Genomic DNA, 22,454 nt, shown 5'->3' on the forward strand with positions numbered 1-22,454 from the left:
GGACCGGCAACGGAGCGTGTTTAACCAAGGATACTACCCCTACAGGGACACCACCACCCCAGGCAAGCAATGGCAAAGCTTCTACTGTTAGAAAAAGCATTTTGAGACAGAGTAAAATGCCTCCATTACCTGAAGACGATGTTAAGATCATCATCAGGATCCGTGGAGGACTTAATATTGCCAGATTGGGCATCACAAGAGTGGCTGACGCAATAACAACGGCAGCTTCCATTGAGACGTCCGGGCGAGAGAATGATAATATGCCCTAACTTGCAACAGAACATAGTTGTGGTCAGCACGCCACTCGAAGAGAATGCAACCAAGTATGCCACCATCAGAGATATTATCATCAATGACCATACCCATGAGGTTGCCGCATACAGGGCGGCACTGCACGAGACCTGTAAAGGCGTTATTAGAAGCATCCCGCTCAGCGAGAACGAAGACGCACTCAACCGCAAAATCGTTAATGCGCATAATCCTCTGGCCCTGGCAGCCAAACGAATTAAAGAGACCAATTCGGTCGTCATTGCTTTCGACGGCTATAAAGTTCCAAACTACATAAGATACGGCAACGCCCTCATACGCTGCGCGCTATACCGCAAGCAGATAGACAACTGCTATGCCTGTGGACGACTGGGACATCGAGCGGATGTCTGCCCATCACCAGATGAGCCCATCTGCAGGGGCTGCGGAACACCAAATCCCACGGAAGCACACTACTGCCCCCCACAATGCTCCCTATGCGGAGAGGAACATATCACGGCTGGCAAGGAATGCAGGCCGCGATTCCAACTTCCCTACGTCATTAGAAAACGTAGAATCGAGAAGAGAGCAACGCTGACCTCGAATCGAGGGATCCAAGAGAGCACATTCTGGCTAAACGAGCAACATTTCCCTGAGCTCACCCAATCTCAACCAAGCAGCGGCAGCGTAGCCCGCGGAAGATCGGGATCAAGACACAAATCCAAGGACCTTAGAGGATCATCACGCAGCCAATCCAGGGGACCCCGGAGCCGCTCCCGAGGACCCAACAAGGACAAGCACGAGACCAAGACCCGGTTCGACGTCCGGGGGTGGACCAACGGACACACATGGTCACGTGGCGGCGAGCCAGAATGGGGGAGCCGGAGCCACCTGGGCCCAGCGACTTCAATCACAACGAGCGACAGAGGTAGCTTCGGTCGCACCGCCAGAGCGTGACAACAATTCCGACACAATCCAAAGACTAGAGCAAGACAACCACGAACTCAGGAAATTGGTCGTTAGCCTCATGAATGAAATTAAGCAACTTCGCGCTTCCCTTGCCGCACCAGCCAAAGAAAACAACTCAGATATTGAAACAATGGATATACCGGTAGTCGAAAAAGCGTCAAACCCGGCTAAAAGGAAAGCGAGCTCGGCTACAAAGCACACCAAGGCAGTCAAAGCGAGAGCAGATAATACAGATACCTTCGACAAATTAGTTCAAAACTTCGCCGCACTCATGGCTGGGCAGAATAAATTAATAGAGCAAATGGAACACATCCGCGGCACAGTCGCTGACCTAGACCAAAGGGTGCGCTCCATGGAAACGAACACCCAACCAACAGAAATCTCGGTGGCACCAAACAGACCGCCCACAGCCCCTCTACGTCAGGTTCAACCTTTGGCACCTGACGACACAAACATTCAACAACATGGCCAATCACTCTGAACCTTTTAGAATCTGGCAATGGAATTGTAGGGGATATGCTCGCAAAAAAGCCCCCTTACAGCAATATATTCGCGCCACAGCTGATGCACCACATGTAATTCTCCTACAGGAAATCAATAGGGCTAACCCTACACTCACAGGATATAGCACCATAGCAAAAACCTGTGGTCGTAACGGGATAGCTACGCTAATCAGTAGCAAACTAACCCACATTCAACACGACCTCAACACGACCTCAACGTACCCTCTAGTAATCTGGAACATATCATGACCGAAATAATTCCTAGGAAATGCAAGGCTAAAAGCCTATTCGTTCTTAACATTTACATCAGCCCCAAATACCACGCACAGAGATTCAAACTAATCCTGAAAAAAGCATGTAGCAAAGCAGGTGATAACCCCCTTGTAGTCGCCGGAGACTTTAATGCTCCCTGCAGCATCTGGGGCTACAAGTATGACACAACTAAGGGCAAGCATATGTGGCAAAACGCAACCGAACTAGATCTCACACTCGCCACAGACCCGGAATTCCCTACCAGAACAGGTACCTCTACATGCAGAGATACGACACCCGACCTGTTCTTTGTCAGGAACGCCACTGAATTCCGCTGGCGTATTCTACTCGAAGATCTAGGCAGTGACCACTGCATAAACGAATTAACGTTCCCAATAGCCACACGAATCCCTAAAGTTCACACTTTCGTAGATTGGGCAAAATTCAGAGAAATCAGAGAACATTGGCTCAAGGACCAACCAACACCCACACTAGAACAATGGGTGAAACAGATCAAGGATGATATCAAAGCTGCCACCTCGGACATAGAGACAGACCTGCCAATAGACAGCGTAGACAGCGTAGACAGCCACCTAGCCCACATGCTCGAGGCCAAACAGTCCCTCACATCTAGGTGGAAGGGACAGCGTCTTAACCGCAGGTTCAGAAAAAAAGATTTCGGAGCTCAACAAGCAAATAGAGGAATATTGCTCTAAGCTTTCCAGGCAGCAGTGGGACGATTTCTGCAATTCTATTCCTGGATCTCAAGGGTGCTTTCGATAATGTGAAGCACTCAAAAATACTGGACAACCTGCGGAAGACACAATCTGGAAGAAGGACTTTTGAATACGTCAGAGACTTTCTACAAGACAGACGAACTCATGTAAGGATTGGAGATTTTAGGTCCGAATCAATCCCTATGGGCACTAGGGGTACGCCACAAGGAGCAGTCCTCTCTTCTCTGCTCTTCAACATCGCCCTTATGAATTTGCCGGAACAACTCGATCGCATAGAGTGAATTCGGCACGCCCTCTATGCAGACGACATCACTATTTGGGTGACCAAGGGCAGTCTGGGGCAGATGGAAGAGGCGCTTCAAGAGGCTGCTTCGATGGTCCAAAGATATGCCGAGGAGTGCGGACTGCACTGCTCTCCGGAAAAATCGGCTCTTTCATCATGCGCAGACGACAAGATGAAGCCTCGGTAGAAATTAGGGTTCACGACGCCGCAATCCCTGAAGTGGAGACATTGCGTATCCTGGGACTACTGCTTAACAACAAGGGTGCCAACTCAGAAGTGATTGCTAAGCTCCGTACGACATGCGAACAAGTAATACGTATGATCACTCGTATCACCAATAAGACGAGAGGGGTGATGGAAAACGACACTCTTCGGTTGGTCCAAGCCTTTATACTCAGCTGAATCGTGTACGTGGCTCCGTACCTTCGGATGAGGAAGTGCGATTTAAATCATTTCGATGTCATCCTTAGAACAGCATATAAGAAGGCGCTGGGACTGTCGGTCAAAACATCTACGGAGCCGTTGCTGCAGTTGGGTGTGCACAACACAACAGATGAGCTGATTGAGGCCCACCTATTAAGTCAATATGCCAGATTGGCAGGACCGAAAACGGGGCGCAAGGTGCTGGAGGACTTGAAAATCAGCTGCCCTTACCACACGGCAGCAAGACAAGACATCACGAAAGAGTGGAGGAGCAAGTTTGCGACACTGCCCCTACCGAAAAACATGCACCCTGAATATGATCAAGCACGGAGGAGGGCGAGAGCCAAGAAGATGGACGGGATCTATTCTAAAATAGAGGGAGCCTTCTTCGTGGATGCTGCGGGTCCTGTAGGAGGGGTCTCGACAATAGCGGTTGTGCAACAAGGGAAAACGGTCAGTGGACTTTCTGTTCGGCACGGGAAAATTGCAGAATTGGAAGAGGTGGCGACTGCTATGGCAGCTTCGCATCGTAATTCCGAATACATCATTACGGATTCGCAAACTGCATATAGAAATTACATGCGGGGCAGAATTGCGCCGCTAGCTTGAAGGATTCTGAAACAATCTGGGGTCTTCGCTTCGCGCAAAGAGCTGATTTGGGTGCCAGGTCATCAGGGAGTAGAGGGAAATGAGCGTGCACACGCCGCCGCCCGAGCTTTCCTCCCCCGGGGTCCCTCCACCTAGCAATAAAACACTTAAGAATCTAGACACAGAATCAGTCGGATATCTCACCAAAGAAATCAACTCAATTTGGAACCTAGCCCTAATAGGCTTAGGCAGGAAGCTCAGCGCCATCGAAGGCATCAAGTACACAATATATGCTGACGATGTCACTATATGGTGTAACGGTGGCAGTGACGACGGCCACATTGAATCGACATTACAAAGTACTCTTAATACGATTGAGGATTACCTAGAGCCCACGGGACTTAAATGCTCCCCAATGAAGTCAGAGCTTCTCCTTTATACACCAATTAGACCTGGACCCAAACCAAAGGGCTGGGTCTACGCCAAAGACCGGGACACCAAACTTCACACTAAAAGCGGAGGAGTGATTCCCATAGTAAAGTCAATCAAAATTCTATGTATGATAATTGAGGCCAATGGCGCTAATACCAAGGCGATGAAGAAGCTTATAACTAAGACAGACAACGCCATGAGGCTAATCAAAAAAGTCGCCAATAGACAACAAGGTCTCAAAGAGGACAATTTACTCAGGCTCGTACATGCATTCGCTTTATGCCACTTCACATATGTGGCGGCGATGCACAAATGGAAACCCTGTGAAAAAGAAAAGCTAAATATCCAACTTAGAAAGATCACCAAGTAGGCATTGGGTGTCCCGAGTTGCGCGAGCACGGAACGCCTAATGCAGCTTGGCACACATAACACACTTGAGGAGATCGCAGAGGCACAGGAAAGAGCTCAGTTGGCTAGACTGGCGGGTACCAGGTTGGGTCGTGCCCTGCTCCAGGAGTTAGGCTTCGACGAACCTAAAATCAACTCACTAAACACAGACATCCCATTGGACACGCGTAAACGCTTCGAAGTCAAACCGCTACCTCGCAATATGAATCCGGAACACAGAAAGGCGACTATACCGGGGCGCTAGTCTTCTCCGCAAAATTCATAAAGAAAAGCAGAGCGCTTGTTTTGTCGGTGCAGCAAGACATACAGACAGAAAAGCTTTCACGGTAGCTCTCGTGGACAACACGGGCAAGACCGTCAACTCAGCCACGGTTATCACAAACAGCCCAGAGATTGCCGAGCAGACAGCAATCGCCTTGGCGTTAACGGATACCCGGAGGCCATACATATACAGTGATTCTCGTAGTGCAGTCAGAGCCTTTCAGAAAGGTGTAATCTCGCAGCAAGCCTTACATATCACACAAAAGAGCAAAATCCACTTCCATTCAATCTGCTGGTTCCCTGCACACCTGGGAAACATAGAGAAGGCCCCCCTGAATCTCAACGAGATGGCCCATAAGAGCGCGCGAGAACTAACCCTCCGCCGCGCCACCCTCACGGGTCCGGACCATTTCCAAGAGAACAGGGACGCCCCACTGGCATATAACGAGATCACTAAACACTTCTACCTCAGCCGAAGGGAATTTGCTACACCACATCCCACACTCAAGAGACCACAAGCACTCACTTTGAGACTACTTCAAACCAATACATACCCCACACCCAAACGCCTACACTATTACATGGCGGAACGATTCCCCTGTACACAGTGCGCGAACTGTAATGAAACACTTGACCTCAAACATATGCTCTGGCCATGCGACCGAACTACCAGTGCCGATTACACTCAGAACCTGGCCAGGTTCGAGGCTGCCATTCGCAGTCCGGATCTGGTTGAACAACGTTGGGCAGTCCAGCAAGCCCACGACGCGGCCTCGAAGCTCAGTCTTCCGGTCCCGACGTGGGATTAGCCCTTCTATGGGTCACCCCATAACCTTGCAGGACCAAATAAAGTTCTCCATCCATCCATCCATCATCCATCCTGGTCTTCATCTGTAAATAAACATTGATCATCCGTAACAATATTTATTCTCAATGTGTGAGAATCTCTTATCTGTCGGAAATAGTTATAATTTAGTAATGTTCAATAGTGCGTACATGGCTTCTGAACCACTTGAGTGTCGTGTGTACATACGTATGTATGTAAAAGTGTACGTGTGTACACTTTTGTTCTACTCTCCATCTGTCTGTTTTTCGTGCTTTAGTTGCAGTACGCTTTACTTAACCTTCGCTTAACATAGATTCCGACATGCGCGTTGGATCTGCATTTTTTTGTCTACTGCAAAGAGTTTTTGTAGGAAGGGAATCTCTGGGTACTTCCTAAGATATCAAAGAATGCTTTCTCTACGACTTAAGTACAAAATACTGCATTTACTCAATTGTAACGCGAGCTTTATTTCACAATTTTCGTTGCTTGAACTTTACCCTCCCGTTACATTCAAATAACGGCAACATTTACGATTTTAAAACACATATTCTAAATTCCGAGGTTTTTAATTTTACATTGGCAACCTGTATCTTCACGTCCCGATTTATTTCATAGACAAGCCTAACGAAGTCAACTTTTTTTTCTCGGAATCGATGCCATTTTCCCTGTGCTTGTGACTTGGTTTGACGGTTGCAATGCTGCATTACCCTGAGCCCTTTCGCGCTTCGACTACGTTAATTGGCAACGTTATGGCGACGCAGAGCGTTCGGTATGGCGGCCGCTTCGAGAGACGAGTATTTGGTGGCCGAGGAGTAGGAAACTCGAGCCGCGCCTCGACATTAATCAGTCGAAGATTGGATGGTGGTACCAATGGTGGCACCAATGGGAGTGCCTTTGTAAATGCGGGGCTGGTTGGAAGGGCCTCATAGTGCCTGTTACTGTCCCCGATTAAAGTGGTTGAGCGGTCTTATAAGAAGTACTTAATCTAAAACGAGCTCGACGACACGGATGACTTGATTCTTGGGCGATCACTTTCGGAAATAGTTTCGCTTTCGCGAGGCTTGGCTCGTCTCGGCCGACACCGCTCTTAGCACTGATAACGATCTTGGCACAGCGCTAGAAACACTCGTCGGGGACGCTTTCGGTGCCGAGTCACGCGAAATTTCGTGTAAGTGAAACAACCTCCCAACGCGATCGCCCGAGAATACCGCCCAAAATAAGCTACACCTCCTTCTCCGAGGACGATGATAAGTGAAGAGAACTCGTTTCCTTCGTAAAACTCGATAATTTTTTTTTTAGAATTCGTGCCCGAACTGAATTCTTAAATCAAGGTGCCATTTCTCTTTCTGTTCCTCTCGCGTTACATTCGCGGTGTGATTTTTTTTATTTCGCGGACTGAAAAGTCAACCCTAGATTTACGATCTTGGCTGCGTTACATTCGAGTAAATACAGTACCTTGAGCAAAAGCAGCTTGAATACAAATCAAGACATAGGCGAAGAAAAAAATTTGATTTCACACATATTGTGAAGCGCTAAGGTGATAGCTGGCGCAATATTATACACAGCTTCTCCTGCAGTGTTTCATTCGGTACCCGTTTGAATATTAATTGAAATACGTACGTGAGCAACGTGCTTTCCAGAAGAAGACTTCCTTCATTGCTATTGTCACCGTTGTAGCCTAAGCCATGTGGCCTCAGCCAACCGCAGCGCATTGTCGACTTTAGTCCACGCTATCCTCCTTTGTGGAAGGTGGCGCTTTATGGTGGTCAAGTGGAGATACTTTCTCTTTTATATTCTGCCTTACGTTTATTATCATTGCCTTCGCTTAATTTCTTTCAAATTGATGCCGGTTTATAGATTACCTGCCGGTGGGGGCGTCAGAAAACCATTGTGGTTCCCGTCAATTATTATTTCCTACTCTAGCATTGTCATGTTTAGTCAGCCTCTAGAGTCTGTAAAGGAGTACGTATATCTAGGTCAATTACTCACAGGGGACCCTGATCACGAGAACGAAATTTACAGAAGAATAAAATTGGGCTGGAGTGCATACGGCAGACATTACCAAATCCTGACTGGGAGCTTACCACTGTCGTTGAAGAGAAAAGTGTACAGTCATTGCATTCTACCGGTGCTAACATATGGGGCAGAAACTTGGAGGTTAACAAAGAAGCTCGAGAACAAGTTAAGGACCGCACAAAGAGCGATGGAACGAGAAATGTTAGGCCTAACGTTAAGAGACAGGAAGAGAGCGGTGTGGATCAGAGAACAAACGGGGATAGCCGATATTTTAGTTGACATTAAGCGGAAGAAATGGAGCTAGGCAGGCCATGTAATGCGTAGGAGGGATAACCGGTGGACCATTAGGGTTACAGAATTGATACCAAGAGAAGGGAAGCGCAGTCGAGGTCGGCAGAAAACCAGATGGGATGATGAAGTTAGGAAATTTGCAGGCGCAAGTTGGAATACGCTAGCGCAAGACAGGGGTAATTGGAGATCGCAGGGAGAGGCCTTCGTCCTGCAGTGGACATAAAATATAGGCTGATGATGATGATGATGATGACTGTAACATCAGCCGAAGCGAAATTTTATGGACAGAAGGTCTGGTATAGTTTCATCAGGTTTCGTTCTCTAAAAGTTGGAGCAAGCATTCGCAGATGTGCGCAAAGCGATTTTTTGCCGTGAAGAAGAGAACTTCATGATGATGATGATGATGATGATGATGATGATGATGATGATGGTATGGTGTTACTCACTTTGGAGGTAGCGCAACTTGGTGGTAAACAGGAGAAACACCCTGTTTCTTCCTTCTGCTTAGTATTTTGCTTTTGAGATTTTATTTATAACTTTATTTAGGTTGTTTTCACTTCAGTGCTGTAATAGGTAAGTTGGAAATCATGGTGTGAGCAAAACATACCCAGCCGCCAGGCTGCTCTGTACAGGTGTAATATTTTTCTCTTCTGTAGCAGTAGCGTAGTGGCTGAGATGGAAAGCCTCTGACTTGTACTTTGTTAGACCTAAGGTCTGATTCACTAACAGCGCTACGCATTTTCCTAATTTCTTTTTAAACTGGCAAAACCCTTTGGGATTCCTGCGACGAACATTGACACGACTAAGGCATAGAGCCTACAATTGCTATTGCTGTAACATATGCCGTGTAGTAATCCGCCTACCGTATACACTGCCGTCCATTGCAGCTTTTGATCTTATGTTGTTTGGCTTCTATAATTTTTCAGTGCTGGGAAATGTCACAAAAAAGCTCTGGCGATACAGTTATCCTGGACAGTGTGGCATTATGTTATATCCCTGGGAAGGTAAGTAGGAAACAAGATGAACCATACTGAGATTCAACGGAGAGCCGATATATCATCGTCAATTATGGAGTAAAATATTCCGAAATTCGTATTTAGAAGGCTTAACTATTCATATATGTATACTGCTGTAACTGTGCACATAAAAAATACATGCCGAAAACATCAACAGCATGTTCGAACTCTTTTTTTTTCAAGACCTTTGGTTTGGAAAGCAGGTCAACGCTCAACTGACATCAATAACAGTTTTCACTTAGCCGGTCACCGAAATTAATGAAAAGGATAGAAAACTGCACAAGTTGGTATTGGTCAACGACAATGGAATACGCAGACACAACACCGCTTGTGCAGTGTAGACGTCTTTCTTCGTCTTCGCATTCAGTGAGCTGATATTATTAGGCATGAAGTTAATGACGTGGCTAGAGTTTGTTCATTCTTTGAGCCAGTGGCAGCGGCAGGTACGTTGATTCCATCCAGGCCTGTAGTGATCGCGGTGCTCGTACAGCCTCATAGTGCGGCAAAACTGTAGTTATCACAGCAGCTGCTAGTTTCACGAAGTTCCTGATGCGCGAACTAGTTTGGCGCCACAACAATACGGAGCCAGTGCTGAAAGTTTGAAATTTTGCGCGCGAACAGCAGCGCCATTACACAATGCCAGTGTTGTACACGTTCCTCTAAGACAAGAATGAAAGCTCGTTCCTTCCCAATCTTGAAACGAGTTCCCGTTACATAATGCGAAAGGAACACGTTCCAGTTACACTTCGAACATTGACACGTGTCGTTACGTTAAGGTTACATTTCAATTTTTAGTTAATTTTAGTGTCGGATAATCCTGAGGCGAAATAAACTTTAATAAAGTGAGCAATTTGAAACCCACTTCGAATAACGTATATATCATACGAATTTGAACATCGCTGTCAGCAGATTTTCTGGAGATAAAAAAGAATCCAAAGAAACGCTCCTAGACAATTTTTTTCAAGGAGCACCGGACATACTCCAGACATGTCTAGCTCCAACTTTGGTGCTCGTCTATTACAATATGGCTCATATTACGCATATGGCACTTTCCATTTTGGTCTTCAAGTGCGCAGTTAGGATACTGCGCTTCAGATGTGCAAATAGAAAGTTACTCACGTGCGCCAATATAATGAAATTTCTTTCACAAGACACCACATAGAAAGGAACAATGGGTATGCGGTTAATGAATACTGATTCAATATTGCAGTCTGAGTGAAAAAAAAATGTCCAGATACATATTCGCAACTTGAACTCAGCAAGAGTTGCATCTCGATGTTGGTGTCCGACAGACGAAGGAGGGAGCGTCACGTGACAATCTTGAAGCCAGTCATAAAAACAAAATATGCCGGGGTACTCATAAAAATTTCACCAGTCACGTGACAGGCAAGCAGTAGTTCTGTGAACCTCATGCGGTCGCCCATCCGCCTTCAATGATGTGCTGCGTATGTGCGTGCGCCCATTCACTGCCGTGGAACGTTTACATAAGGAACGCCGTTGTCTGTGCTGCTCCTTCGTAAACTTAACGAGTTACCGTTAGAGTTCCGTTCGGGAGAAGCAGTGGCGTTTCTCCATTCCTCCCAAAAGGAATTAATTCCATGAACACCGTTCCGTACAACACTGCACATAGCCTAGCGAGCGGTGGAAAGAGTTTGTGGTAGTACATGCTATCATTATGTGTTAGTGAATTAGCTGCTCAACTTGCGGAACTTGTGCCCAGCGCCTCTTTGGACTGAACATCGGCGTGCTAGAACGAGTAAAGCGCATACACTCCTCAAAAGGCCAATTGCTACGGACAAAGCTTGGTCAGATGCGCTGCAGGCGCTTTTGAGTGTTGATATAGGCGCGCGTTGGTCATGGTTCAAGATATTATATATAATTTTTTTGCCGTCTCTATCGGACGGCCTCAGTATATGTTAGTAGGACAATCAAATTGCCATAGCGCCTCCTGGCCAGCTCTGGTTTCCTATATTGCTAAAACAGAGATAAGTGTACCAACGCGATCATTGGGGGAAAAAGTTTGCGGAGAACTCTGTCTCTCTTTTTGTGACTAAAATATACAAATTCAACACGACAAAGAGATGTACTTGCGTCTTCCAACACTTTTGGGACATTATTCGCCAGGCTAAATGATCAACAGCCTTCTTTTGCTATTGTTAATCGTTTTACAGTGAAGATTCCTCTCCCCCTTCCCCTTAATTTGTGAGTGGCATCTGCGGCATCTGTCTTGCACAATGGGTTAGCCTCAGACATAGCGCAAAACTGCACTGGATATAGATGGTTTCCATTGGCGTAATCGGTGCCGCCATCTTCTGCTAGTAGCATGCCGAAAAGCTTAGCAAGCAAGATACATGGCAGCATGATAATTAGAAAGGCGTGTTTTCCCCTCAGCATCAAATTTATAACAGATAATCTGGAAAAACGGTCACAGACAAAAACCAATGAAAGTTAATTAACACGTGGTCATGCGTCGCAGTGACGTCATTGTGGCTGCCATGTTCGGGCACTAGCACGGATACAATCTGCATTTGTGACGTCATGTATGAACTATCTATAGTACAAACCGGGGTCGCCCGGGCTGGCAGGTGGCCTACGTAAGCGCAGACGTGACCCAATACACAAACACCAAGTCGTCGCCATGCGTCGTCGTCATTCCGTCGTGAGCATCACTCCGTTGAATCCCATCATTCTACCACAAATTTTGCGCTCTTGAAAGTTAATGCCAGAAGCATAACTAAAAAACTTCCCCAATTTCTTTCTGTAGTTTTATGTTCTCCTGATGTTATATGCATAAGAGAAACATGGCTTCATGAAGATATTCACGACTCAGAATTCCCACCTCCTTGTTACATTGCTGTCCGGTATGACCGTCAGAATGAGAAAGGAAGCGGTGTAGCTTAGCTTTGACGTTAAGATTTAACTTTAAGGTTTTACCAGGTCCTGCGAATGTAGAATTGGTTTGGTGCAAATGACTAGTATATACGCAGAATTTAAGTGGTCTTTATCGCCTCCCTGATAGCCCTAGTGACTTGTTCGATAATATTTCGCATTTTATACATGACCATAGCCTCGACAGTTCTAACATAAACGTTCTTGGTGACTTCAACTTTCCCGGCATCCACTACCCTTCGCTCACGTATTCCGCCGCTGGTGCCTCTGTTTGTAGACACTTAATTACCTTTTCTTTATCACAAAGCCTGATACAACTAGTTGATAAGAATATGCGGCAGAACTCCATACTTGACAGTGTTTATCGGTGACAGACTTGCTCATTTAGGCTTTAAGTATGATATCTTGGAAGGAATCTCAGATTATAACGCAGTTCTCGTACCCATTAACAGTCTTATCCCACATGAACACTTAAGCTATTCCACATTTCATGATATTAGCAAGGCTGATACCTCTATCACTGATACTCTGGTAGATAACTTTCACAATTTGTTGTCACTCAGTACTGAAAGTCATGTTGGCAGTCTGGTTGATTGTTTTGAGTCGTTAGTGAAATCTTGCATCAATAACTACGTTCCATTAAAAACAAGAAAGATAAATAATACACTTCCTTATATTAACCAAAATATCTTGCACTTGTCGCGCCGTGTCTGTAGACTACGTAAATAAACGCTTTCTAATCCTGCGCTTCACGCTCTTTTTGAAAAACCCAAGGAGAAACTTCGTACTCGTAGTAAAAGTTCTAAAGATTTCTATTTTTTTCAGTGCAACTCCCTATGCTACTTAAATCAAATTCTCGCAGGTACTAGACATGAAGTTTACCTAGTGCGATGTGCGGTACCTCTTTCATGGTTAACGATGCTATTACTAAATACCCAATCATAGTTTCGAATGCTTTTAACTCGTACTGTCCGATCTGTTTTCGCCCTCGATAACCGTGTGGTTCCAAAGTTTAGTTATGATGCACAAACTTATAAACTAGGCGGATATCGTAAGAAGTTCTGATGGTGTCTTAAACCTAATCTTGAGACTCGACACTGAAAAGTTTACTAGTTCTGATGGTATCCCGAATTCTTTTCTTGTAAGATACTCCCTATGGACAGCTCACTACATTACTGTAATCTTCTAGAAATCCTTAGACTTTAGTGAAGTACCAGCTAAATGGAAAACAGCCAATGTCTTGCCTTTGTATAAATCAAGTGATAAACAACTTCTCTCTAACTACAGTTTGATATCTCTCACACCCCAGTCATGCAAGCTGTTAGTGCAGATTATTCACAAACATATAATCGAATTCCTTGATTCTAATGACGTTTTAACATCTGCTGAGCATGGTTTCCGTCGTGGCAATAGCACTGAAACGCAATTAGTCGATTTTGTTCATGATGTCGATTCTAACCTATACATAGGCAATCAAGTGGATGCCATTTTTATTGACTTCTCTAAAAGCTTTTGACTATGTGATTCATTCTAAACTACTGGCAAAACTAAACGCCATATTCAATAATTTCTGTCTTGTTTCTTGGCTAGCCAGTTTTCTTCATTGTTACTCACAATTTATTTCTTTTAACTCAGTGGAATGAACTCCTGTTGACGTCACGTCAGGCGTTCCTCAGGGATCCGTATTAGGCCATCTACTATTTATAATCTATATTGGTTTACCTCGTATATATATATATATATATATATATATATATATATATGGTTTACCTCGTAGCACCCGAACTAAAATCAGACTTTATGCAGATGACTGTGTATTATACGAATCTATTAACTCTATGTATGACCATCACCGTCTTGCACAATACCTTGTCTGCCTGCGCTTGGTGCGAAACGTGGCAAATGAACATCAACCGTAGCAAAACATTCGTGATGTCATTTGCCAATAGATAGATCCCATCTCATTCGGTTATTCTCTGGATGGCATCCAACTTAAAAGAGTGTCTCATTATAAATACTTAGGTGTCATTCTAACAGAACATCTTTCTTGGTCTAAACACTTCGAATATGTAAATGGGAAAGCCCTAAAAATTGAGGTTATTTGTGCCGCACTTTAGCTCAAACCCCTCGCGATCCTAAACTGCCATTATATAAAACGTAAATTCGCCCTGTTATAGAATATGCATCTGTCGTTTGGTTCTCATAAAACATTCTGAAATAAGCTCGCTCAGTAATGTTCCTCAATAGCTCGCTAAATAATCTATCCGTTTCAAATTAGAGCCGCAGTTTCTCACCAACACAGGCTCAACAATCTCTGAACATTGAGCCATTACTTTCACGTTAAGGCATTGAAGCCTTAAACCTTTAAATGCAAATAATAACTCCACCTCTGGTCTTCCTTATTGTAACTACATCACATTTACAAACGCAAGTTGCACCCGTAGTGCCCAGGCCTTGATTTTCCACGTACAATAGAGCTTTGGAATTCTATACCCGGTAACATTCATTCACTATCAGTAAAGGATCTTACAGTTACCTCTGGTAAGCACCTTGCCAACATGTAAAGCGCTTCTTTTTAATCATTAATGTTTTGGTGTATGTTTGTGTTTTTAATGTATAATGTTCCCACTCCTGCTATAGTCCTATATTGGGCTGCAGTATGTTTAAATAAATAAATAAATAAATAAATAAATAAATAAATAAATAAATAAATAAATAAATAAATAAATAAATCCTTCGTTGTCATACCGGCGTCGTCGATCCGTCCTCGTCACTCTATCGATCGCCATTACGCCGTCTTCATTTTGTCCTCTTGATAACGCGGTCATCTTGCCGTCGTCATTATAAAAAAGAATCACGCGCTATTACAATTCTGTGAAGGTGGATTAGCAGCGAAGCAGTTTAGTACACAACATAGACGTGACACAGAATTTAAATTAAAGGTATGAGCAAATTTTATTTCTCTTGAGCGGTGACGGCGGTCATCCCGAAGAAAGACACACGCACACACACTTTTATTTTGATTAGCGGTCTTGGTCGGCCGCACACGAACACACATATACTTCCTGATCAGCGCTTGCGGGCAGCTTCTCGGGAACGATCTTCATTGGTCGCGCGTGTCTAGTTTCCTCCGGTTCCCCGAGGTGGCGGTAGTCTTCCACGCGAATTTATACCGCTGATAAAGACCGCCGATCAAAATAAAAGTGTGTGCGCTTTGGTCGTACCCTCTGGGTAGCGTCAGATCGCGGCATCACACTCAACTAAGGTGGACCAGCGGCGCACATTGCGGAGCGGGTGATTCTACTGGCATTGAAAAAATAGAGGAGGCGCTGCTCATACCTTGGCTTACATTTTGGCAAAGTTATTCATTGGAATTTGAAAGTGACAGCCCAAAAACGTCATGAAACAAAACAACGACAGCGCATGCCTTTTACAGCGAAGCTGTTTATGTTTCCGAAGCTGTTTCCCGCCAGTTGTGCCTTAGCACAGGTGTCAAAACGAATCATGGATGGCCCATTGTTATACGCCCTGCGACCGCCGATGCGTCTTTCACAAGTGTCGCGTTAAGGTACGTTCACACTAGCGACAAAAACGCGCGCGACCCACCGCGCGCGGCAAGATTCACGAAAAGAGGCAGCAACGCGCGGCGAACGCTCGAATGGGTGCGAGACCCATATTTTGCGGCAGCCGCAAAACGAGCACCAATCAGAAGCGAGCGACGCAGTCTTGGCGCCACCTGTCGCACAAGCAAAGAATCATAATGTATGGGCTCTGAGATCAAACAGTGACGCGCACGCACTCCTGTTGGCTGTTGAACAGCCAACAGGAGAGGGACTGGCGTCGTATTCAGACGAATACATACCGCAACCTGCACCACCTACATAGAATACACCCCACGAGGTTCATTGGAGAGTTTAGAATAGGGGCCCCAACAGTTCGGGGCCCCAAAGAGGTTTGCAGGTGTTAGCGTTCGGGCATGCAGGAGTGAAGAGATTTAGAATAGGGTTTTGCGTTTGCGAATAGCGTCTTGCGCTTGCAACGCCACTATGGTGTCAAGAAAAACTGTTATAAATATTAAAATAAACTATACAATTTTATCATAAGAAGAGCAATTTTGACTTTCATGCTTTTGCGTTTAATTACAATTGAGAGGTTATTCGATTAGCAGCAAGCGATTTGTTGCGCTTAATTTTGAGTAACCAACTTCACGTGCCTTCACCAGCCAAGCTAATCCACGTTAGGCCTACGAGCCAAGAAATCGACAATGGAATTCGGAATCAGCGGCGTCTAATGAATCAATCTTCACCACCGACGTAAGTTGAGAGAAAGCGATAACCGCAGTCACTTCTCCTAACTTACGAACTTCACGCGTTACCACGAATCGAGCCGTTTGGTACTCGGTTAGAGCCGTCGCTTCGATGGGTGCCACCATGTTTGTTGACGCAAAGCTTTTGGTGCAGCTTTTGGGGCTCCCGCTAAATCAGTGAAATAGCGTGCCCAACGCAAAACCCAAACGCAGTTTGCGTCTTGCGCATGCGCAGTGGTGTCGACGCTATTTCTTTGGGGACCCAAAACATTTGGGGCCCCTATTCTAAAACTCTCTATTGACGAGTGCCCATGGTGCACAGAAATACCCACACTAAAACACATCACATGGGAGTGTCCCAAGGGGCCTCCGCACATAGACAGCCCAATAATACTAAAACATCCTCTTATGAGGAATAAGCAGTGGGAAGCATGGCTTGCGGACGAGGGCAGGGAGATCCAATTGGCTCTTCTGGACCAAGCCCAGCGAGCCGCTCGTGCCAGTGGAGCCCTGGAATAGGGGAGGGGCCCCAAACAGCGTGCCTTGTTTTATTTATTTATTTTCAATAAAGTTTTTACTCACTCACTCACTCACTCACGCGCATGCCGTAAAATCTCAGAGGTCATGTCCAGTCAATGAGGCCGTTTTCGTTAAGCCTTCCCATACCGCTGTCCGCTTTCTGGCACGTTGGCGTCGCGCCATTGTCGCAGAAGCAAAGACCCCGCTAAGATTATAATGTTCACAGTCACCAATACGTCATCCAGATCTGACCTCTCTGAGCTTGAGCGACTCCCAGTGAAACACCGAAACAACAAAGCAACTGCAACGGAGAACGGAGCGCGCGCTTTCACGAGAAGTCTCGGAAGGGAACGAGGCGAAACGGGACGTCATGTGGTGTCATGTGACTGCCGCGTCTCGCAAAACGCTGGCCAGTGTGACCATCGCAACGCATTTGTGCCGCGCGCTTCCTTGCCGCGCGCGGCGCGTCGCGCGCGTTTTTGTCGCTAGTATGTACGTACCTTACTCGGCGGCGGCACGACCTACCAACCATTGTGCACCTTTGCCTCGTGATGTAGAGATCGCGCTGGCGCTGTTATGAGCAGTTGCCTTTTGGTCTCGCTTTGGGACGGACGCTCGGTTAGCCACATCTTCCAGGATCCTGACGTCAGGATCCGGACGGTGCGTGCAGTGTGCCGCGGCTATGGATCGACGCTATGGCTCATACGCTTGGCGCCGCAAACGCATTACTTGGCCATCACGCAAGGCGAAAACAAGACAACGTTGTTCTTGCTTTTTGATGAACATGCCGAAGACGATCAATATAGTCAATAATGATAATATACAAATTCACTATTCACTATAGCAGACCCACCATAGTCGCAGCTTCGCTGGCTTCCGTCTTGACAGTATATAGTGGAAGGGCTCTGAATTTTTTATGTTAAATCTTCTCAAACTGAAATATTAAAAGTACGAAGCAATAACAAAAACATGAAAATTATGTAAATTTTCTGGCGTGGCTGTGCACTACCTGCGGCATCGGTGCACACAAGAGGCCGCGTTTCTACCAGAAATATCGCCTTCGTGCATACCGTTCGCCACCAGCGTTTCCCTGTAAACATTACGGTTACAAAAGCTGCAGTTGCCGGGAGAGAGAGAAACGAATAGGGAAAGGTAGGGAGGTTAAGAAAGTGTGTGAACTGTTGGCTACCCTACACTTGGGGAGGGGCAAAGGGGAATACTAGATAAGGAGGGAAAAGAAAAATAATGGAGTCAATAAGTCGCAGAGGAATCTCCGTTGTCGCAAGCGTTTGTACAATCCAGCAGTATTCTTCGCGAGCTGCTGAAGGGCTTTTAAAGGTGAAGCTCAAGCGTCCTTAATTTTTATTGCATTAGCAACTATATGGGCACTCCAGGTGCATTTCTGCCGTCGCCGCTGACGTGAGGTTCCGCATAAAGTCTAAGGGCGACAAAAACGTCGCCGCGTGCCGTATGCTGTATGTACAAGTGAAAGCGTGTGAGGGTGAGCCGGCGATCGCGGCTCAATCTCGCGCACGCAAGGGAGTGAAGCGGAAAGGAAGCGCGTAGTCTTCCAATAGCGCGCAGCGCTCCGGAGGGTAGGGAGGGGGCGGGGGCGCGTTCTCCTCTGTGCGACCTCTAGTACACTCTAGTGCGACCCGAGCGGCCGCCCGCGCTCGCCCGGGCCGCGAGGCTCCGGGGGGAGGGCAGGGTTGATGCGAGCCGCAGCAGGAAGGTCAATTCACTCGCTGATGCTGCCGTGCGTACGAACTGCAGCGTTTTGACGCACATTTTTCTGCACACAATTTTCTGCACCCATTAAACTTACCCTGCAGATGTGTTCCTAGGCGAGGCGAACATACTTCATGGTGAATAACGTGTTCAGTAGAATATTTATCACAAGTTTGTTCTTTAACCTTTTTATTAGAACCTTACGGGTGCGTCTTTGTATGGAAAATTGGGAGGTAGTAACATTGCAAAGCGCCACAATATTCTGAGGAATCTTCAACATCCTATGTAATCCTAGATATTCATGATCTTATTTCAACTGCTGAATACAAGCAATAGAGAGTTTTCGAATTGGGGCCTCAAGACGCTGGGGCCCCAAGCCGCGATGTGTTGGTTGCCCTTGGGTACTGAGGAGCATAACAGTTTCAGAACTGGGACAAGAGAAGAGTTGTATTTCGCACTTGGGATGCCGCAGTGGTGAAAATAGCTGGTGCTTGAAAGACAGAAAACAAGATAAGTCTTTTTACAAGTGAAACCTAAAAAAATCAATTCACAAAAAAGAAGACTCGGGATAGTTTGTAATAAAAATAATGACTATTGTACTTTTTGTACTACTTCTTGTCCTTTTTAAGCCATGAGGGGGGCGGGGGGCAAGGACCCCGAACCGAGCTCAGCTGAGAGAGAGAGAGAGAAAAAAACATTTATTGAGCTCAAATGACGGCGTCTTCTCAGACGACGGACGGGGTGGTTCCCTTGTTTCGCGACCCATATACGGCGAGCAGCTCCTGGCCCCTAGCCGCCAGCGCAAGCTGGATCGACAGGGCGGGGCTGGACCGTAAGGTCTCCCATCGCTCATGGGGTGGGGTAGAGGGGTACGGAGGGGGGATGGGGGGTATAGGGGATTTGAGTGGCGATGCACTCCATCAGGATGTGTGCGAGGGTGCCTGTGTTATTTTTGCAAAATGGACAAATGGCCTCTTCGGTTTCTGGGTAGAATTTATTCATCAGGGCAGGGTGGGTAAGCGAACCCGCCTGAATGCGCCTGATGATTGTTTGTTGTTCCCTGCTCAGGGTGCGGTGTGGCCTGGGGAAGGTGCGCCGATCCTCCCTACACTCGGAGGTAATCTCTCTGTACGTGAGCACCGGGTTGGTGGTGTCGGCGTCCTGCCCTGCCCGGAGGGTCATCGCTCGGGCATGGTAATCGGCTATGACGTTGCCGGCTACCGCTGTGTGGGCAGGCACCCATACGAGCTCTACGGCTCGCTCCGGTGCCCTTTTCTTCGTTAATATCGCGGCTGCCTCTGAGGAGATCACCCCTTTCCTGTAGCCGCCGTAAGCTCTTTTGGAGTCGGTAACCACTGACGTTTCTTGCTTTGCGCGGAGCCTCATGCCTATACAAATGACGACAATCACCCGTAAGGCAGCAAGTTGGCTCTGCAACCAACCGTTGTATACCGAGTTGGAGTGACATCGGCGTGACATTCTACGGTGCCCAGAACTCAAGTACCGACAGCGTGGGTGGCGTCAGTATACGTACTTCTAGCAAAGAATGGCTTAACGTCGGAAGCATTGAAGAGGACGTTTTTCGGTGAATCTTCCGGTTTGAGAGGCAACACTTTGATTAGTTGTCGGCTGTTCTCTGGATTCCTGAAAACATTGCGAGCTTTCACGGTGTAGAGGTCCCGGAAACAAAGGTCTCCTGATGGACCTGCGTCGACTAGCATACCGTAGTAGATAGTGCGATTGGGAGAACCTTTTCGGACACCATACTTTCATGATGTAGGGCATTGTAGCCTTTGTATTCCCCCACGCTGAGACTTCCTTCGGTCAACTGCTGTCTTCGACAAGCCACAGATGGCTCAGCCTTGCGGGCCTCGCGAGGTATTACCAAATACAGTCGAGCAATCGAGCAGTTGAGTACAGTCGAGTACCACGCGAGCGTCGACTGGCCAACTGGTCAGCGCCTTCGTGCAGCGCGAAGCGACGAGAGCAGCAAGAGTACCGCATTGCGCACAAAGTTCACTCGTAGTTCTCGAAGCGCAAGTTTCGTCTGCTAGGCTCTTCCCACCAACACGACACATCTCCTGGCACGATTAATTCAGTGCAAGTTTCCCGGCTGATTGGACATAGCAGAAGCATGTGCCCCTGGCTTGCGTCCATCTCTTACAGTCAAGCTGTATATGGCTAGTTTCCAGCGGATCGATGTCCGTAGACCATAAATCCCGAAGATAGTGCAATACCGGGCCGACCTGCGGTGGAGGGGAAGCAGGCTTCAAAGAGTCCGCCAACTTGCAAAAATAAGTTTAATATGTGGGTTCAAATACAACCCGTATCCGATATGAATAGCTGATAAGAACCGATACTACACTTTGACCCGCGTCGACCATGTCTACGTTCGCACCATACACATGTGCGCCATCCCGTGAATTCAAACTTGTGCCTACCAATCTGAATGTCTTCTGTATCCTCACGTCATGATCTGCGTAGGCTCATTTCCTCAGTTCTGCTCTGACTGTGAAATGGGTAGGCTGCGTGTTGTACGGTCCGAAGAAGAACAGCATGCCTACCAAGAACGACGGCGTGGACAGAAACGGGAATGGGCGTGGCGACGGTGGAAGGAGACCATCGACGATGAGCGGGCCGCGGGCACGAAGCGTAAGCGTGCTGCCTGCCAAGACCGTGAGGCGAAAAGAAATGCGGAACGTCAATGCGCACCTATCCCGCAAACTTGGAAAATTTCACCGGAGCAATGGCCAATCACCACATACACAGCTTCGCTCGTCATCCACCTTCACTGATTGGAATGGCAGTGATTTTAACAGCGGAGCTGTTTAAACCGACCCTCAGTCCGTAACAAAAAAAAAAAAAAAAAACATCGCTAAGCGATGAGTCACCTGGGTTGTCTAGCAACCCCCTCGCCGAGAGGCGCGTGCTTCGCCGCCTCTCCGTGGCGTGCACATGTTGCCTTGACATGGGACGTAAAGGAGAAGGAAGAAGAGCATGCGCGCGGCGCGCGCTATTCTCGGGAGAGAGAAATAGAAAATAAGAACGAGCGAGAGAGAGAGAGAGAAATAAATTGTAGCAGCACCAATGAGGCCACGCGTAGAGCTGCTGCCGACGCCATCCGCGTTTCGCCGTTTCCCCGTGTTCGCGCCGAACGTGCGTGGTGTCCGTGACTGCAGCTGGCGCCTCTGGTGGTGTCTCGGCAGGTTTCGACCAGCCACGCCCCAGCAAGTAGCTTGACCACGACGTCCACGGGCAGATAAAGCCCGGAGCCGCCGCGACGGCGGCAGAACTCTCATTGACTCTGTGGGTAGTACATGCAGCCTTGACATGAGACGACCAAAGATCCGGACACCCGAAGACGAAGCCGCTCATCTTGAAGCGTGTCGCGTAGCCAAGCGAGAATGTGCGCGTCGGCGGCGAACCAATTCGGAATACCGTGCCTAGCAGCACTTCGCATTTCCTAGCAAAACTTAGCGGCGCCTAGTAAAACCTGGAAGAAAAGCTAGGTCGGATAACCAGCTCCGCTGTTTACTCCAGCCTTGCACAACTATATAGTGCAAGCTGCCCGCGTTTTTTCTTTCTTTTTTTTTGGCATGTGCTGCTCTAGTGCGCATGCACAGGAAAATGATGAACAAAATGTGCAAAGCTGTAATGCAACCTTATTTAGGAGCAAGAAGGAGTCGCGCAAGAGGGGATTATCAACTTTTCGATCTAGTTTCAAACGTGCTGCATCAACTATTTCTCGTGCTTGCGCGCCT

At 47.0% G+C, this 22,454-nt stretch overlaps 1 non-coding gene across 1 annotated transcript; it reads right to left on the minus strand.

Annotated features, from left to right (window-relative positions):
- Nucleotides 1-20,893: 20,893 nt before the first annotated feature.
- LOC119462989 (U2 spliceosomal RNA) lies at nt 20,894-21,077 on the minus strand. Its single transcript, XR_005194332.1, has one exon. It is a non-coding gene; the product is annotated as a U2 spliceosomal RNA (small nuclear RNA).
- Between the last annotated feature and the right edge of the window lie 1,377 nt (nt 21,078-22,454).

Source organism: Dermacentor silvarum, chromosome 8 (genome assembly GCF_013339745.2).
Source record: "Dermacentor silvarum isolate Dsil-2018 chromosome 8, BIME_Dsil_1.4, whole genome shotgun sequence".
In the NCBI taxonomy this organism is placed as follows: domain Eukaryota; kingdom Metazoa; phylum Arthropoda; class Arachnida; order Ixodida; family Ixodidae; genus Dermacentor; species Dermacentor silvarum.